This window comes from Hyposmocoma kahamanoa, unplaced genomic scaffold, assembly GCF_003589595.1.
Source record: "Hyposmocoma kahamanoa isolate Upper Pololo Valley unplaced genomic scaffold, ASM358959v1 78, whole genome shotgun sequence".
NCBI lineage: Eukaryota > Metazoa > Arthropoda > Insecta > Lepidoptera > Cosmopterigidae > Hyposmocoma > Hyposmocoma kahamanoa.
In genome coordinates this window covers 16,165,178-16,182,457 of record NW_020653945.1, presented here as the reverse complement: position 1 = coordinate 16,182,457, position 17,280 = coordinate 16,165,178, and the positions used below count along the sequence as shown (strand labels likewise).

General features: G+C 34.1%; 1 long non-coding RNA gene across 1 annotated transcript; it reads right to left on the bottom strand.

Moving 5' to 3' along the window:
* Positions 1-10,364: 10,364 nt before the first annotated feature.
* Positions 10,365-13,725, bottom strand: LOC113233385. The gene is made up of 3 exons (XR_003310690.1): positions 13,585-13,725; positions 11,431-11,559; positions 10,365-10,928 (listed from the first exon to the last, which is right to left on the bottom strand). It is a non-coding gene; the product is annotated as an uncharacterized LOC113233385 (long non-coding RNA).
* Positions 13,726-17,280: the final 3,555 nt, after the last annotated feature.

Genomic DNA, 17,280 nt, shown 5'->3' with positions numbered 1-17,280 from the left:
GAGTCGAGATCTTTATCACTGGCTGAATTATATTGTAATCCAATATTTTAGCATATATATTTATTAAACTACATAGTTAATCAATTAATCTACTACAAAACGAGTGAAACCAACTTCTACTCGCAAACATTGTATGCAACAAACACAATGAATGAAAACATGAAAACCAAGTCAGCCAAAGTGTATTTTATTGAAATCTGTCACTGTCACTGTCACTGTCAAATTTTTGTTATGGCCAGCCGTATTGGGCTTTAGTGTTTTTATTATTTATTGTTCATTAATAAATTGACAATGAACGACTAAATCCAATGAGCACAAAATAATAACTAAATCACTCAGTAGCCGGCCGCTTAATATGCTCTATACGTAATGATTTCCTTTATCTCAATAATTATTACGGCTACGATAAAAATTAAAATATTGACGTAAGATTCAATTAATGAAGATTCCATTATTTTAATATCTAAACAGCAATTACTTAACCATAAAAATAAATAAATTGATCATGGAAACAATTTCTTCTTAAAACTGATTTTGAATCAGTAATCTTAAAATAAAATTCCATTCAGTTTCTAGGTATTATATTTTAAAATATGTATTTATCAAAGTATTTATCTAGTTTAGTAGTAGAACATGACCAAATCGTCTGCCCAGCAATAGTAAACACAGAACATGCAGTTGAAACTGTTAACTAAGCAAATTCATTCTTCACTAGTGTAGGAATACTTCTAGCTGAAAAGGCCAAATCAACGTCCCACTTTCAGCAGTAACCATGACCTCGTCTCACGCCTCACAATTGCACTCATTTGCCTTGATCAACACTGACGAAACTGAAATTGAAAGCATTATTATGACTTTAAGAAACGACTGTGCGACAGGAATTGACGAAATTCGCTGCTCTTTCATTAAACAACATAAAAATTGTTTGATTCCACCCCTGACCTACATTTTCAATCTCTGTTTATTAACAGGCACATTTCCCAAAGTACTGAAAATAGCCCTTATAAAACCTACTCACAAAAGCGGCGATAAAAGCAATATTAGCAATTATCTCCCAACTGCAATATTGCCATCTCTTTCAAGTTACTTGAAAGAATAATCGAAAGAGGCTTGTTAATTATTTAGAAACTAAAAAACTTCTATCAACGTCTCAATACGGTTTCAGAACAGGGTTATCAACGAACGACGCAGTTGATGAACTGACTGTTTACATTGTAAGAAATTTGGACTCGAAGAATAAATGTTTAGCTATCTTCCTTGACCTCGTATAAACCTTTGACACTGTAAACATAGCAAAACTTTAAAATAAGTTAGAAGTACTTGGAATTAAATGAATGCAGCTCAAACTTTTACAGGACTATCTTTCTGACAAAAAACAGCGCGTGACGATTGACAAAATAACGAGTGACGACTTACCGATTGAATATGGTGTTCCTCAAGGAAGCATATTAGGATCAATCCTATTCCTTGTTGCAAGATCATATCTACGCCGATGATACAGTCTTATTGTGTATATAGCACCTCAAGTTGGAATGTAACATTTTCACAAGCTCAATTGGGTTTTAACTTAGTAACCGAGTAGCTCGTAGCGAATGCCCTTATACTGAATACTAGCAAAACTAAATATATGACTTTCTCATACAATATCTCCTCATAACCTCCTGAGAATGCTTTTTCAATAGTAGCTCACCATTGTACAAGCCCTCATCTAAACCTCTGTGCTTGTCCAACACTGGACAGCACAAATGACATTAAATATTTAGGTGTCGTAATTGACAATCATCTTAATTTCAAACACCATATTGTAGGGCTTATCTCTAGAGTTCGAAAATTGATATATGTTTTAAAAAATTTAGGATACGCAACTAGCAGCGCCTTTCTCAAATCAGTGTATTTAGCCCTCTGTCAATCATTGTTACTTTACCGCATTACATCCTGGGGTGGTGCACATAAGACCACTCTGACAAACCTGGAAAGAGCGCAGAGAGCAGCTCTTAAAGTCATCAACTTCCGTGCTTTCGATTATCCAACCTACAAACTTCTAAACGAGTGCGATGTCCTCTCGGTTCGGCAACTGTTTATCCAACAAATAATTTTGAAAAAGCACTCAATTACTCCATTTGATTTCGTTACTTTAACCAACCACAGACGACTTGATGCCTTTTCATCTCGTGCACAACTCCGCACAGCACACTCGCATACATTGTTTTGCTTTCTTAGTACATTCCTTTACTTTAAATTGGTTTAGGTTTAAAGATTTATTTCTCACTAAGAATTTTCATTCACTTAACATGAGAAAAAAATAACTAAATATAATACAGTTGCAATTCGAACGACAAAGGTTGTATAAAACTTATTCTACATTAAGTGGATAGTTGCTTATTTAAATGTGAGTTAGTTGGTTGAATCGCTAACGTGAATGTTGCTATACACAGTTAACAAAGATACATAGAACGGCCAAAACTAGAAGCGACATGCAAGTAGTTTAATTAGGACGAAACGTTTGGTACTTTAAATTATTATTTTATTATGTTTATTATTTATAATGATAATACATTTTTATTTTGTTCGTTTTATTTTTAACCGACTTCAAAAAAAAGGAGGAGGTTCTCGTTTTTCTCTCTCAATATTGCATTGAGTAGTGAGAATCGATTTTTATTATCTCCTGTGTCAAGTTCGTGTCGAACTAGGGGATGAATCCGGGTTTGCGCACTTTCCAGTAACCGATTTCAATAAAACTTGGTAATCATAGGTAATTCCATGTTCTTTTGAGGTGGATTTTTTTATTACTCTGTACTGAGATTATTATATGTTATTCAAGTAGTGTTAAATTTTTATTATTATTAATATTATTTTATTTAGGATGTTTTCAATAAGTGTGTTTTAAGCAATAGCTTGAACGCCGTTACTTTTTGATTCCCTTATATATTTTGGTAATTTGTTACAAATAGTGTCACCTTCATTTAACAAAAAATTTTTCCGTACTTCGTACGTGCAGCGTATTTTAAGTTTTTTGTGAATTCTTGGTCTCAACTTTGATATTTGCTTAGTTTTGCTAATAGTTATTGCAGTATGTAGAGTTTTATTTAATATTTTACGAATTAATATGCAACTTTGATATTTGCATGTTTGCCTAATATTCAATAACTTATTATCTTTGTCTATTTTATTTGTTGATGTTAAATAATCATAATTAAAAAGTACTTTAATCAGTTTGTTTTGTTCAGTCTGAATAGAGTCAAGATTAGTTTTTGCTGCCGTGCCCCAAACCCTGATGAAGTAGTCTATGTGAGGTTTAACAAGGGAATTATAATTCCCTATATGTTTTATATCTAACTTTCTGTGGGAGGAAATTAATTTGCATTATTTCGCCATTAATAAAATAGAATGTAAAACCGTCAAATTGTGGCTTAAGAGAAAGACGTACAATGAAACAGAGGACTTGCTGGAAGTTGTTTCATAATAAAATTACAATTTGTTGTTTTACATAGGTAACCATTAATTTGTAACCACTAATATAGAAATATAGAAAAATAAATATAGAAAATCTATTTTTAAGCTGTAATATAAAGAAATTTGCCCAAAAAAATGCCTAAAATACAGGTATACATTTACTTAGTTTAGGCATCGCAATTACACATTAGACATTAATATTAAAATGTATAGCTTTACTATGAAGAATGTATAATTTAGATTCCCTTGTTAATTCTTATTTGAATACTATAATAGCTTTATTTACATTTGTTTCATTTACATTGTATTAGATTAAGTCACATTGAAATAAATTTATCTTATCTTATCTTAGTTTATAATAGTTTAATGTTAAATATTCTATTACATAATTTTGTATTTTGTGCACGAAAGTCCGTTGTTACAATTATTTTGTCCTGTGTTTAGGTCTTTTTCTTTTAATAATATCAAGTGACGGGACAAACAAGTCGTGCACCTGATGGTACGCTACACGCCTGTCCATAACAGTTGCAGTGCAGTGCCACTCAAGAGCTTTAAATCGCAAAGATAAACAAAAAATATAAAATATATATAATAAATATATATAAAAGATAGATAAAAAAGATAAAAGATAACGCTGACATTACTGTTTGGCGGCAGAAATAGGTAAGGTGGCAGTACTTCCCTGGAGGAACTCTTTCTCAAGGAGCTCTACTGCTACTAAAACTAGTCTGCAGAAAGTATTTCTTATAGAAATAATAATAATAACGCACACACTCAACATAGCGCCGCACTAGGGAAACCCTGTGTCGCGGATGCCATGGACACACACATAGACAACCACAAAAAACACGAGAGAAATAACTCCATACAAATATTTCTCCCGGCCCGGGAATCGAACCTGGGACCTCTGCGTGGCAGTCCGGCATGGTAACCGTTCGGCCACAGAGGCAGTTTAGGCAGAAATAAGCAGTACCTTTTGTTTGTATTTTCCTTTTATTGACTGTATTCTGTGTTTTTTCCTGGGCAATAAATATTATTATATTATTCATTTCATATTCATCATCATCCACAGCCTGATTTCACCCACGGCTGGGTATAGGCCTCCCGAAGTTCGTGCCGTCCACCACGGTCCCGTGCTGGCCGCATCCATTGACGCACCGCGACGCATACTGTGTCGTCGACCCACCTTGCAACATGATGCCCGACGCTTCTTTTACCCATCCTCGGCCACCAATCAGTCGACGTCTTGGTCCACCTGTCATCACCTTGCCTTGCTAGTGTCCCGCCCAGCCCCATGTGAGTTCCATGGTCCGAGTTCCAGCATCCTGGACTTTCGTCCGTCGTCGGATCTCAACGTTCGGAACTCGGGCTACAAGACTGATGCCGAGCATGGCGCGCTCCATGGCCCTCTGTGCAACTCTCAACCTGTATGTATGTACTCTCCTGTGTGAGCGTCCATGTCTCGGCACCATACGTCATGGCGGGCAGAACACACTGATTAAACGAGCAAGTCTGCAGACACTGTGGAACCTTATCTGCTTTAAGGACGTCATCTAACTTGCTAAACGCAGCCCATTCCAGCTGGATTCTATTTGAGATCTCCTTAGGCTGATGCTCTTTGCCAAAGGAAAGAACATGTTCGAGATAGACGTACTGTTCGACTCTCTTCAGCCTCTCAATTCCCACTGTGACAGTGATATTTGAAGGACTGGAGAAGTTCGCCATAATCTTCGTCTTGGACATATCCATCCCAAGCCAATTCTCAAAGAAGCATCATAGAGTTGTTCCAGCATCCTTTGGAGATCGTCGAAACTTTCTGCAAATATCACGAGATCGTCCGCGAATCTTAGGTGAGACAAATGGACACCATTGATGTTAATGCCGCGGTTATCCCGTTTAAGGGATTTTACGCCATCCTCAAGTGCTGCTGTGAATATTTTTAGGGAAATGGTATCTCCTTGTCTCACTCCTGGATTGGTTAAATCGAGAACTCGTACCTGCAGTGACTGAATGGTAGAGCTCCCGGAGCACATCCACGCAGCGTGCTGCCACATCGATTCGTTCGAGAGCGTGGAACACGGCCCAATATTCGATACTGTCGAAGGTCGAGCACGACCATATCTACATAAACTGCTTCGAGGCTATAGATAAGCATCATTTCGATATAAGACGTAATTTTGACCTTCCTCAGAGCTGCAATTTGTAGTATGGGGATTAGCTGTCCTATTGAGTTATTGGTCCATAGTAATATCTGGTAATAAATAATATATAAATATCAATATATCAGGAATGAAACTATACCTAATAGGTATGATAGGTCTTTATTAATAAAAACAGACAGTCTTAGAACAATTTAATAATATAAAAGTTGTTCCTATTTCTAAACCTATATAGTATATACACAGATGAATAAAGCGCGACAACTACTTCGTTCGAGTTAACTACACTTCGAATTGATTCTGGTAAACTTTTTTTTATACTTTCGACGTAGTATCTTTTTCATCATATCGTGGAAGAAACATGAATTGTGCGAGAACTTCGTTCGCAGTGTCGCCGCGCTTTAATTTGATCATACTCCATCAACATAAGTCCTCATGGAAGAATGGCATAGATACAGGAAAATATAACCCACGTCCTCTCCAATTCTTGTAATTCTATCGACTAATATTGTACATAGAATTAGAAGAATTGGAGAGGATATGGATTATATTATTCTGTATGTAATAAATAAACAAACATGTTTGACATAACTCCACTGATGCCATTTTCCATGAGAGGTGCGAAGTATTAAAATAAATTTGTCAAAAATTAACAAATAGATGACACCATGTTCTCTGTTAATTTGTCACTTCAAAAGATAATAATGAAAGAAAATCTGTTTAGTATGAAAGCTTATTTACACAGTAGGTACAGAAATTTCAATTTAAATGTTTTTCAATAATTAAGACTTGAGTCAAATTTGGATATTTTATTGATATTTGTTAATGGCTTGACAAAATCTTTAAATTTAGGTTTGAATTTACATTATCTACGTTTTGTTAATAGTGAAATTTTATTTAAATAGTGTATTTCACATTTCTTACAGTGCTGTATACCGCATTCGGTTTATTGATTTTATTTACGTATACGTTAGTTTTACTGTAAGTTCACGTTTTTTTTTTCTTAATCATAAACATTGTCTATTTTTACAAGTGGAATCGAGCATTTTTTTATTTCATAAATGTCATTACAAAATTCGCCGGTGTTACAGTGGTTTTCAATATGGATGTTAAAACATGCGTCATTAATTAGTAAATTACAAAAATTGCATTGTTTACCATCCGGATTATAGCCCTTGCAATCCAACAAATGTGCACTAGCTTCTTTTCCTTTCACAAAATGAAGTTTACAATTAGGACATCTATATAAAATATCGGTGAGGTTTGTCTTACAAGCCAAATCGATTATTTCGAATGTATATTTATGCCTTTTATCGCCGTGATGTATTAATAAATGACTGAATAGAACATTTGGCAAGAACAAGAGATCACATTTGGAGCATTTTTGTTTAGATGTTCTTATTTTTGGATTACAACATTTAATGTGGGCAGAAACACTTATGGCATCTAAGAAATTAAGACCACAGGTGCACCTATAAATTTTGGCAACCTTCAATATAACTTCATCGGGCTTGATAACATTGTTTTGAATTTTTAAAATCTTACTATCACTTTCACATGAATCAAATTGTTCGGTAAATTCATTATTTAGTACAGGGTCAAATGGAATCACTTTCACATTTTCAGGCTTAAAATCTGGATCATCATGCAATTTACGGTGACTTTTGAGTTTGGTATTAAGAAAATATAAGTCACAATCTGAACACTGTGTCTTATATATTCCAACTGAACAAACATGAGCTGAAAAGTTCTTTTTTTTCATACAAACTTGGCATTTACTACAACGGTAATATAAATAATCGTAGATAATACCACAATATGAGGATTTAATTTTATTTGCATTGCCTTCTGTGCCTCTAGTTTTATCTCCGAACATAATTACTTTCATATTGTTTGGAATAAAATTAGATAGCTGTTTGTGTCTTAAAATGTGGCTTTTAAATTCAGCACCATAAAGTAACAAACCACATTCTGAACACTTTTTCAAACTATAAACATCGCATTTGTGGTTCAATATTTGAGATTTAACTGTTGCACCATTACAATTTCTACATTGGTATAAAGTATACAGTGTTTGGTTATAAAGAAAGTTATTCAATTTCCGGTCTTCATTTTTATTAAAAACAACGATTCTGTAAGACTTTACAGTAATGTTTGCTGTTTCGTGGATCTTTTCATGTGCAATTTGTGTGTTTGACGAGTTGAAAGGCAGCCCACAAAAAGTACATGGATGATTCCTTAGTTTAAAACAGGAGTTCTCTGCGTGCTTGTATATGGTAGATTGATCAATAAAACATTGACATTTATCACATTGGAATACAGTTAGATCGGGTGGTCCTTCTTGGACTAATTGCATTTTGACTCTACATTCCGATCTGTATATAGATTTATTTACTATCTGGTCAATTAGCGATTGAGGCATAGATCCAAAGACGTGTTTGATCCAAGTACTATTATCAGAAGTAAAATAATACGTATCAAAATTAAGAAGTTTAAAAAATGTTCTATCTTGATGTAATTTTTCATGGCTTTCATAACAAGATTTATCAAATTTCAAATCACATTCGGGACAATATGAGTATTCTGTGTTAATCGTAATTTCTTTACCTTCGTAATAAATCTGGCAATGTTCTACCACTTTGTCATAAGTATCGACCGTGATGCCACAAGTTGCACATGAATATATTATTATCGGAACTAATTCTACATTAGACTTTTTAAGTTGCATTTTCGTTGCTGTACTGCAGCTGCTTTGCACGGATTTTACCATAGATGAATTAGGTGATTTTGAAACGTTAACATCAGTATTGCAATTTATTTTCGATGATTTCCTCAGGTTGCAATGAGTTTCACTAGAAGTCTTAGAACCAGATTCAAATGAACTCGAAGAAGATGGAACTCGTGAATATGTCGCTAAATTCGAGTCTGATTTGTTTTGCACGTTCGAAAGCTTACATACGCCCATGGTAAAATTTCTCTGGTCTTTTAAACAAGGTGAATTAATTGAAGATTTTTCTTTAACACATAAATCACTCTTTTGTCCATCATCTTTAACAATGTTGGTTATTGAATAATAGTGAAAAGACATGTGTAATTTAAAAGCATCATCGGAAAGTTTGTCCTCACAAATGTGACACGTCAAAAAATTTTCCTCACTGCAGTCATGAGTCAATAACACAAATTCTGAAATAAATATGACTTTGCAATAGTTACATTTCAAATATTCAGGCACTGGAGGACAAATTTGTTTCTTGGTTTTCACTTCACAGAACGTAAAATCTTGCACTTTTAAAAATCCTAATTTACAATGTAAATCTTTATGCATTGAGTAGTTTCTGTTTGTAAACACGAGTCCACAAATTTTACAAATATTTTTTTCTAACTTTACGCATTGTGCTCTCACATGAATGTCGTAATCTTGTTTGTTTAGAAAGCTATTGCATGTATCACAGCAGAATAAGTTAAACATATTATGAACCATATCATGTTTTTTTTTCGTCGTAGATGTTTCAGCCTTCTCAATACTTTTTCTCTTTGGGGCGTAAGAACTTTCACGCTCGATTGATATAACGTCTGTATCAATTGTAACAAAGTTCAAGGGTTCTTTTTGATTGTGCATCATTGCATGCGACTTAAAGGTGCTCTCATCAATTAAAATATCACAATATTTGCAGTAGGTTGCGATAGGCGTTTCAATCCCACAAATTCGGTAGTGATTCAAGAATTGTTCCTCTGCAAAGTGTATAGCACATTTCGAACAATTGAACAAAACCCTGGAAAGTGCAGATGGACTTAAATCATGTACGATAAATGTATTGGAAAATGTATGTTGATTCTCATGTAAAAGTTCATCATTCTTCTTAAAAATACGATTACACTTGCTGCATTTCCAGTTGATCAGCAATTCCATGTGCTCAGCATGACGTTGAGCGGTATTTGCAGACAAAAAGTGTATATCACATTGCGTGCATTTAAATAAAGTGGATTTTAAGGCAAATGAAACAAATCCAGATTCATTATTTGTTGCTTGCTCATTTTCTGAAATTTGTTTAGCATTGAGTAACTTCTCAGTGTACTTTATTCCATGCATATCAATTATATGATTGTTATACTCTTTAATATTTGCCATTTTTTCCAAACAGAATACACAATTGGGAACAAATGGCTTTTTTTTAAATTCTTCACCTATCACTGCATGTTTCATTATCAAATGCCTAGAGCATAACTTTGAGCTATTAAAATAAAAAGAACACACATCGCATTTGAAATACATACTTGTATCAAGTTTATATTTAGAAGGATTCAAATTATTTAAGATATTTGGTTTTTTTGTTTTAGTATTTACGCTTTGTTTGGCATTAGCATTTTTAATGTGATTAAAGTTTTTTGTAGCATTTCTATTAACGCTTTTGTGTCTGGAATTTACGATTCCTCTTTTAATCAAACTTTCATGATCTGGGTTTTTTCTTTTGCACATTTCACTATTAATGTTTTTTACGTGCATTATAGTATAGAGATGCTCTATCACAGCTTTCTGTGTAGCAAAGAGCATTTCGCAATGAAAACAAGTGTAGGTTTCACTAGTCTCAGTCTCTGTACCTTGGACAAGTACACCACCCACATTGTTTAAATTTCCCTTACTTTTATTTCTGGTAAACCATTTTTTCACTTTTTCTTTATCTTTCGACGCATTTGCATATTTCAATGTTCTCACCTGTTCTCCAAATTTATTTTTTAAATGAATATTCTTACTGTTCCTTTTCTGTAATAAAGCTTTTTCCTTGTGTGAATTGTGTGTTTTCTTTAATTTTATTTGTGTATTAATTTTGATTTGATGAACATGTGTTAAATGACATTGCATATCACTGTAATTGAATTTTTTACTACATATGTAGCATTTACTTTGATAACACGCTTTAGTGTGGACTAATTTTCTGTGAGATACAAATGTGATTTTATTAGGAAACAATATTAAACATTGATGACAATATCGGCCACTGTTTTCTAAATATGAATAGATATTGTGTAATAACACTTTCGCTTCAACTAGGGACAATAGTTCTTGATTAAAAACACCCTTGGTTGGATTTGTCCCTACTATTATCTTGTTGTTATGAAACTTTTCAATGTGATCAGGTGCAGCAGTGAAATCAACTGTCACTTCTCCCTTTATCTCTACAGAGTCCACACCATCTTGAAATGGGTCAAGTGACCTTGCTGGTACTTCTGAGGTCCGTGTTGTACTGTCAATGGTAGGATCTTGAGGACAAGTACTACAGACTTGTGTGTCAACATTAATAGTTGAATTGGCTGTCCCTAAAATCAAAATAACAAATTCTTGAACTGAATAGGTGACGATGATGCGACACTAATAAACCAGGCGGAATGTTCATTCGCTATAGAAGCGCAGAAATCTTTCCTTTTTTTTCACAGTTCTGCACATTTGCGCGCGTAAATTTTACAATTGAATATTCTCCCCATAGACTTAACATGGTGACCTTTGACCATAATTATCTCAGATTACAGACTGAAAATAAAAATTTAGGCTTTTTCACAACAATTGTGTTTTTTGTGCTAGTTTCAAATTTCATGCACATTGACTGAGGAACAACCAAGTGATTCCAGTCATAGATTATGCAATTAAAGTAGTAGGAAGGAAACTTTGCTTGCTGCATTTGAATATGAGTCACTACATTAGTTATGGTAGCAAATCCCACATTTAGAATCATTACACTAAATGCACCACAAATACACCTAGAATTAGAAAGTATTGTGAAAGTTTTAACTAAAAAAATAAATAAATTTAGATTTGACTTACCTGCATTATAATAACATTCGATTTCTTTTTTAATGACAGATATGTCAGGAAATATTGACTTTATTAAAGGGTTATCTAGTAAATCATGTTCTTCAATATCAATGTCTTCATCCATCGTGTCAACTGCAACTAAGATCATATAATTAATGGAATATTAAAATAAGTGTAAGTGGTGTTATTCCATAAATCATTTAGTTATCAAAAAGCACTTCATATTATGATTATCAATATTCGAAAAAAGGGGTTACACATATATAGACACATGTGTAGATATAGCTACAGTTAGTTGTCCTTAGGGAATGGCGCGCTGACAGCTTACTTGCTGTACCGTCTATATGGTGTGGTATCTGAAGCTAGGTAAGGGCGGAGACTGACCATTCTCGTTACTTTTTTATTTTCTGCTTTGGTAAAAGGTCAGTTATCTATTGCATTCTTTTACATGGCACCGTTAGAATTACTTTAGAATCCAACTTCGACTTCCAAGGTCAGTAGTTTTGTCCTATAATGCAGTAAAACCATTTCTGGAATTCTATTTTGAAAAAGTAATTAATTAATATTTGGTGGTTTTAACAACTTTATGTCGCTCCTTGTAGTTATATTTAGACATGTATCTATATATGTGGAACACCTTTTTCCGACCATTGATGATTATGGCTGAGATTTGTAACACAAACTTTAATTTTGCTAAGTAAAAAAAGGCTAATACTACTCCTATAACCTTAGGTTCATTTTGTAATTACAAGAAACTTGCTAATCCCATCAACCATTTTTGCTTAGCCAAAGATAAGGTTTTTTTATAAACCAGAGTAGGAACTGAATGACATGACATTACTTGGTACTTGGTACTTGGTGCAACGGGCTGGTATCCGCAACACGACGACAAAGCGCCTATTTTGCGTGTGGGACATGACATTATATCACTTTACAAATAATTGACCTAACCCCTAATACACAGGTTACCACCTAGCTCAGGGATGGAAGTATCGCCTCCACCTTAGACACTTGTACAAAACCTGTTTAGTTGTAATCTATGCCATGTGACATGTTTCTATTTTTTATGTACAATAAATAAATTATTATTACAGTATTTTATTGTCTCTATGGTACTGTCACAGTACATCAAGGTATTTTGGACTGTTATTATCTCTAATGACAAAGAGTAGAATGTATTTTAACTTCTTTTTTATTTATTTTACATTATTCTACACAAAACGGTATAAATGGATACCATTAGGCATTCTGAATTAAATTGTAAGTGTGATTTTGTACTCTTCACCCTGTATTAAGATACAATTTTGAGGGCCTCCATGATCAAAAAGGTTGCACACTGGTTTTCATGATGTCACCATCTCTGAGATCCCGGATTCGATCCCTAGCTGGGTCAGTGTAGAAACAAACTTTTCTATATTGTCTCGGGTGTAGGTGTTTGTGGTACCGTCATTGTTTCCGATTTCCATAACACAAGTGCTTTAGCTACTTACTTTGGGATCAGAGCAATGTATGTGAAGTTGTCTAATATAATATATAATTAAAATTTTCTTATACTGGGTTATTTGTAAAATACTAACAACCTCGTAGGACTATATTACTAACTACTAACATTATAAACAAAAACTTTTGCTCCATGACTTTTTAGAAAACAATGAATTTATCAAAAATAAACTTTTGAGGTTTTGTACTATCTGAAACTGTTTAGAAGTGTATTTGGTATAACTAGTCTAACAACTCCTCCCACATGCTTTATTTTGTTACTGCACAGAGATATCACCATTTAGACTTTTAGGGAGACCTATTAAAATATTGTTACTTTGTACATTTTTATTAAGTCATAGAACAAAAGTGGTCATTTATTATGTTAATATCGTTCTGCAAGGTTGTAAGTAGTTTACAAATATCCCTGTATAATTTTAGTAGAGGTCTAGATTATATCTATATATTAAAAGCATGACATGAAACAAAAATTATGCGAAACTGTCCCCTGCGAAGCCCGACAGGCAAGTAGGCATTACACCAAGGAAACGAACCTAGTTCACCAAGTACTGTGCCATGGAAGAAGGTCAACGAAAAAGGAAAGTTTACGTTTTTATGGAACACCTATAGCTATGAAAGAATTTATGTATTAACTGATTTTAAGTGATAAAAATGAACATTTACCTTGCCACTACTTTTACCTTGACTAATTATTTAACAATTTTTAGATAAACATACAAGCGGACCACCGTTTTTAGCACATAACATACTTCACTTCATAATTCGTAAAGAGAATATGAGAGCACAGCACAACCACAACACAAAAATAGGTTTTAAAATAAGATAATATTAAAATATGTGAAGAGTAGGCCCTCGCCAGCACAAATTACTCAAATTAGTTACGTAGTATCTCTTATTAGTTTGTGAATTAGTTAGAAATATATTTTTACTTTGTGTTAGAAACAGCGTTGCCAATGCCAATTGTTCAAAATCCCCAAAAATCACTGTTAATATCCCCAAATTCAAGGAGAACAAAGTTCATATTCCCCACTAATTCCCCACATCTCTAGTTTTCATTATTTATTACAAATACATAGCTTAAAAATAATTATAATAAAGAATTAAGAAACTCAAAATGTAACCATCTATTGCGTTTGCTGTGCATGTAAACAGAATGTAAAATGTAAAGCTAAATCGTTTATTTATTTTAATGAGATTCAACATTAATAAAACTTTGAAAAAAAAATCATTTTTCTCTGCCTTATCAAATTAAGTAACTTAATTATTTTGTAATGCATTTGATGACACTATGGTTAATGTTTGAAAAAGTCAATGAGTAAAATAAGTTTCAACCTATATTTAATATTTAAAGTTGACAAGGGCCTAGTGGCAAGTTGTGGTGTGAAGTACCAACTGCTCGGTTTTGTTTATCAATAGTTGATTTCGTTTTTCTTCAAATTAAACATAACATTTTATTGCAGTGTATATCAAACATCTAAATACATAGGTATCTAATATTTCTGGCAAACAACAAACGTATGACCACAAATGTATGAGAAAAAACATACCTATTTCACTGAAAGGTACTCAGTCTATCGGAACGAAACACTATTTTATATGACATAATGGTCTAATTGTACAATTTGTCGAAAACAATAAGATCAACAAAAAAAAATTAAATTGCATACAAACATTGCAACAAATTTTAGTGCTTGAAAAATCGTAGTATATATTTTTTGTATTTGCAAGTAAAAGTTCAATTTAGTTCCAATATTATGAATTTCTTTCAAGAAAATCAGCTCCAAATATAATATTTGTTGTACGTGATTCATTGTATAAATGAAAATAGTTTATCGAGCAACTTTTGAAAAAAATTACGGTAATTTTGCTAAAGGAATTCATTTAGAGTTAATTTCAATTGATGTGCAATCAGTTTTTTTTTTAAGTAAACCATATTTTTGTAAATAAATGAACATTTTCGTTGTGCACTGAGAAATTAGCAGAGGTCTAGTTTTGATATATGTTTTTAAATTATTTTTGCTACTAGTTTTGTTACACAGTTGTTCCATTTGTAGTGAAATATTTTTTTAGATGTGCAAGTTATTTGAATAATGAACATAATTTTATATGTATTGATTTTTCTGATATGCACTTAAATATTTCCCATTTTACAATTCAGAACCAACACGACCTAATTCTATTTAAGCTGCTTGTTAATAATGCGAGGAATGTGCGATGTTGAAAAACACATCGATATAGTTCACCACAGTGTTTTTAACAATAACGATCAAACTAGCGATGCATCGTTAGACGCAAGCAATCGATCATCATCATCATCATCAGCCTATTGCAGTCCACTGCTGGACATAGGCCTCCCCTAATGCACGCCATTTCGCCCTGTTCTCGGCTTGACGCATCCATTTCCTGCCAGCAATCTTCCGCAGATCGTCACTCCATCTGGCTGGAGGGCGTCCCACACTACGTTTGCCAGGTCGTGGTCTCCACTCAAGAACTCGTTTACCCCAGCGGTTGTCGGTTCTTCGGCAGATATGTCCAGCCCACTGCCACTTCAGCTTGCTTATCCGAAGAGCTATGTCGATCACTTTGGTTCTCTGTCTGATAACCTCATTACGGAGTTTATCTTTCAGAGAAACTCCGAGCATAGCTCGTTCCATAGCTCGCTGAGCGACTTTAAACTGGTGGACTAGCCGTATCGTGAGTGTCCACGACTCAGCTCCGTACGTTAGAACTGGTAGGACGCACTGGTTGAAAACCTTTGTTTTCAAGCTCTGCGGGATGGGCGACGAAAAGGCTCGACGTAGCTTCCCAAACGCTGCCCAGCCAAGCTGAATCCTCCTCCTGGCCTCCTTCTCGAAGTTATTTCTACCTAACTGCAGAATCTGCCCGAGGTAAGTGTATTCGGAAACAACTTCAAGAAGGTGGCCATTGACGCAGATGGGTCTCGGATCAATGTGGTCATTGATCATGACTTTGGTTTTATCAAAGTTCATGCCGAGACCAATCCGCCGCGAGGCGGATGCTAGGCTGTTCAGCATCTGATCCAGTTCCTCCAGCGATTCTGCCATTAGGACTATGTCATCTGCAAATCGCAAGTGTGAGATGTACTCGCCGTTTATGTTAATGCCCATCCTTTTCCAGTCCAGCGTCTTAAACATATCCTCCAATGCAGCGGTGAACAGTTTCGGGGATATGACATCCCCCTGTCTCACCCCTCTGCGTAATTGAATAGGTTCAGACTGCTGGTCCAAGCAATCGATAGATTAAACAAAATCATAAAATGTTAGAATCCCCACATTTTCCCCACATATCACCAATCCCCACAGAATCCCCAATCTAGTTGAAATTCCCGCAATTTGGGGAATTCGTCACAAATTGGCAATCCTGGTTAGAAACTCGCCAACAGTGTTGCCAGATTTTTGCGAACTTAATTCGCCAATTTGTACGTGTTAAGTAGCCTAAAAAATATAAATCGCTAAAAATCAAGTAAAACAATTCTGCAATATTCTGCTTGATGCCGGATATTGGGAAATTTGAACTGTCTTATTTCCCCAATTCCCCACACAAAGAAATACTCAAACCCCCAAATGTGTTATTTTACAACTCCATTCCCCTCAAAATCACTAATAAAATTTGTTATTCCCCAGACTTTTTGTTAAGTAGCCTAAAATTGCCTTTTCCTATTTCAAACATTGCCTAAATATCGCCGAATCGCCGATCACTTGCCGCACGACCCCTCGAAGTAGCCTAAATGGAGAAAAATCTTCTAACCTGGCACCACTGTGTCTATGGCCGGTGTGTTGGAAAAAATACTTAGAGGATGGAAAAAAACTAAATACCGATTCGATAATAAGTAATAAAAAAAAATATATAATATAAATAATAAAAATTGACACCAAAATTAAGTACAAATAACTTACCTGAAAATGACTGTTCTACGCACAGACTTATAAATGGAAGGTTCTACGTTTACAAAAATATCTTTTGATGTTTTATTTAGCGTGAATTATAAAATAAACTTGTATGTACTATCTAAAAGCCATCCAGTATATACACACTTATCTATGAAGCCATCTACAAAAAAATGAGTTTTAAAAAGATTTCAAACCAGCGAAAAATAACTTTTTGGCTGATGGATTCTTTAAAGAGTTTTTCGTTCAGTAACATCAATTTGAAAGGCGTCAACGTCAAATGTGGAAAATTAAAGAAGAAATATTGAAAAATTTTCGGAAAAATATTTATTTTTCTGCAAATATGATTTCTTCAAAATGGAAATTTTTGCTTATCAACACTAGTTTTGATTCTAATAAAATATAATTGCAGTTGAAGAAATTGACTAAAGCTGACAACCCTTAACCCCCC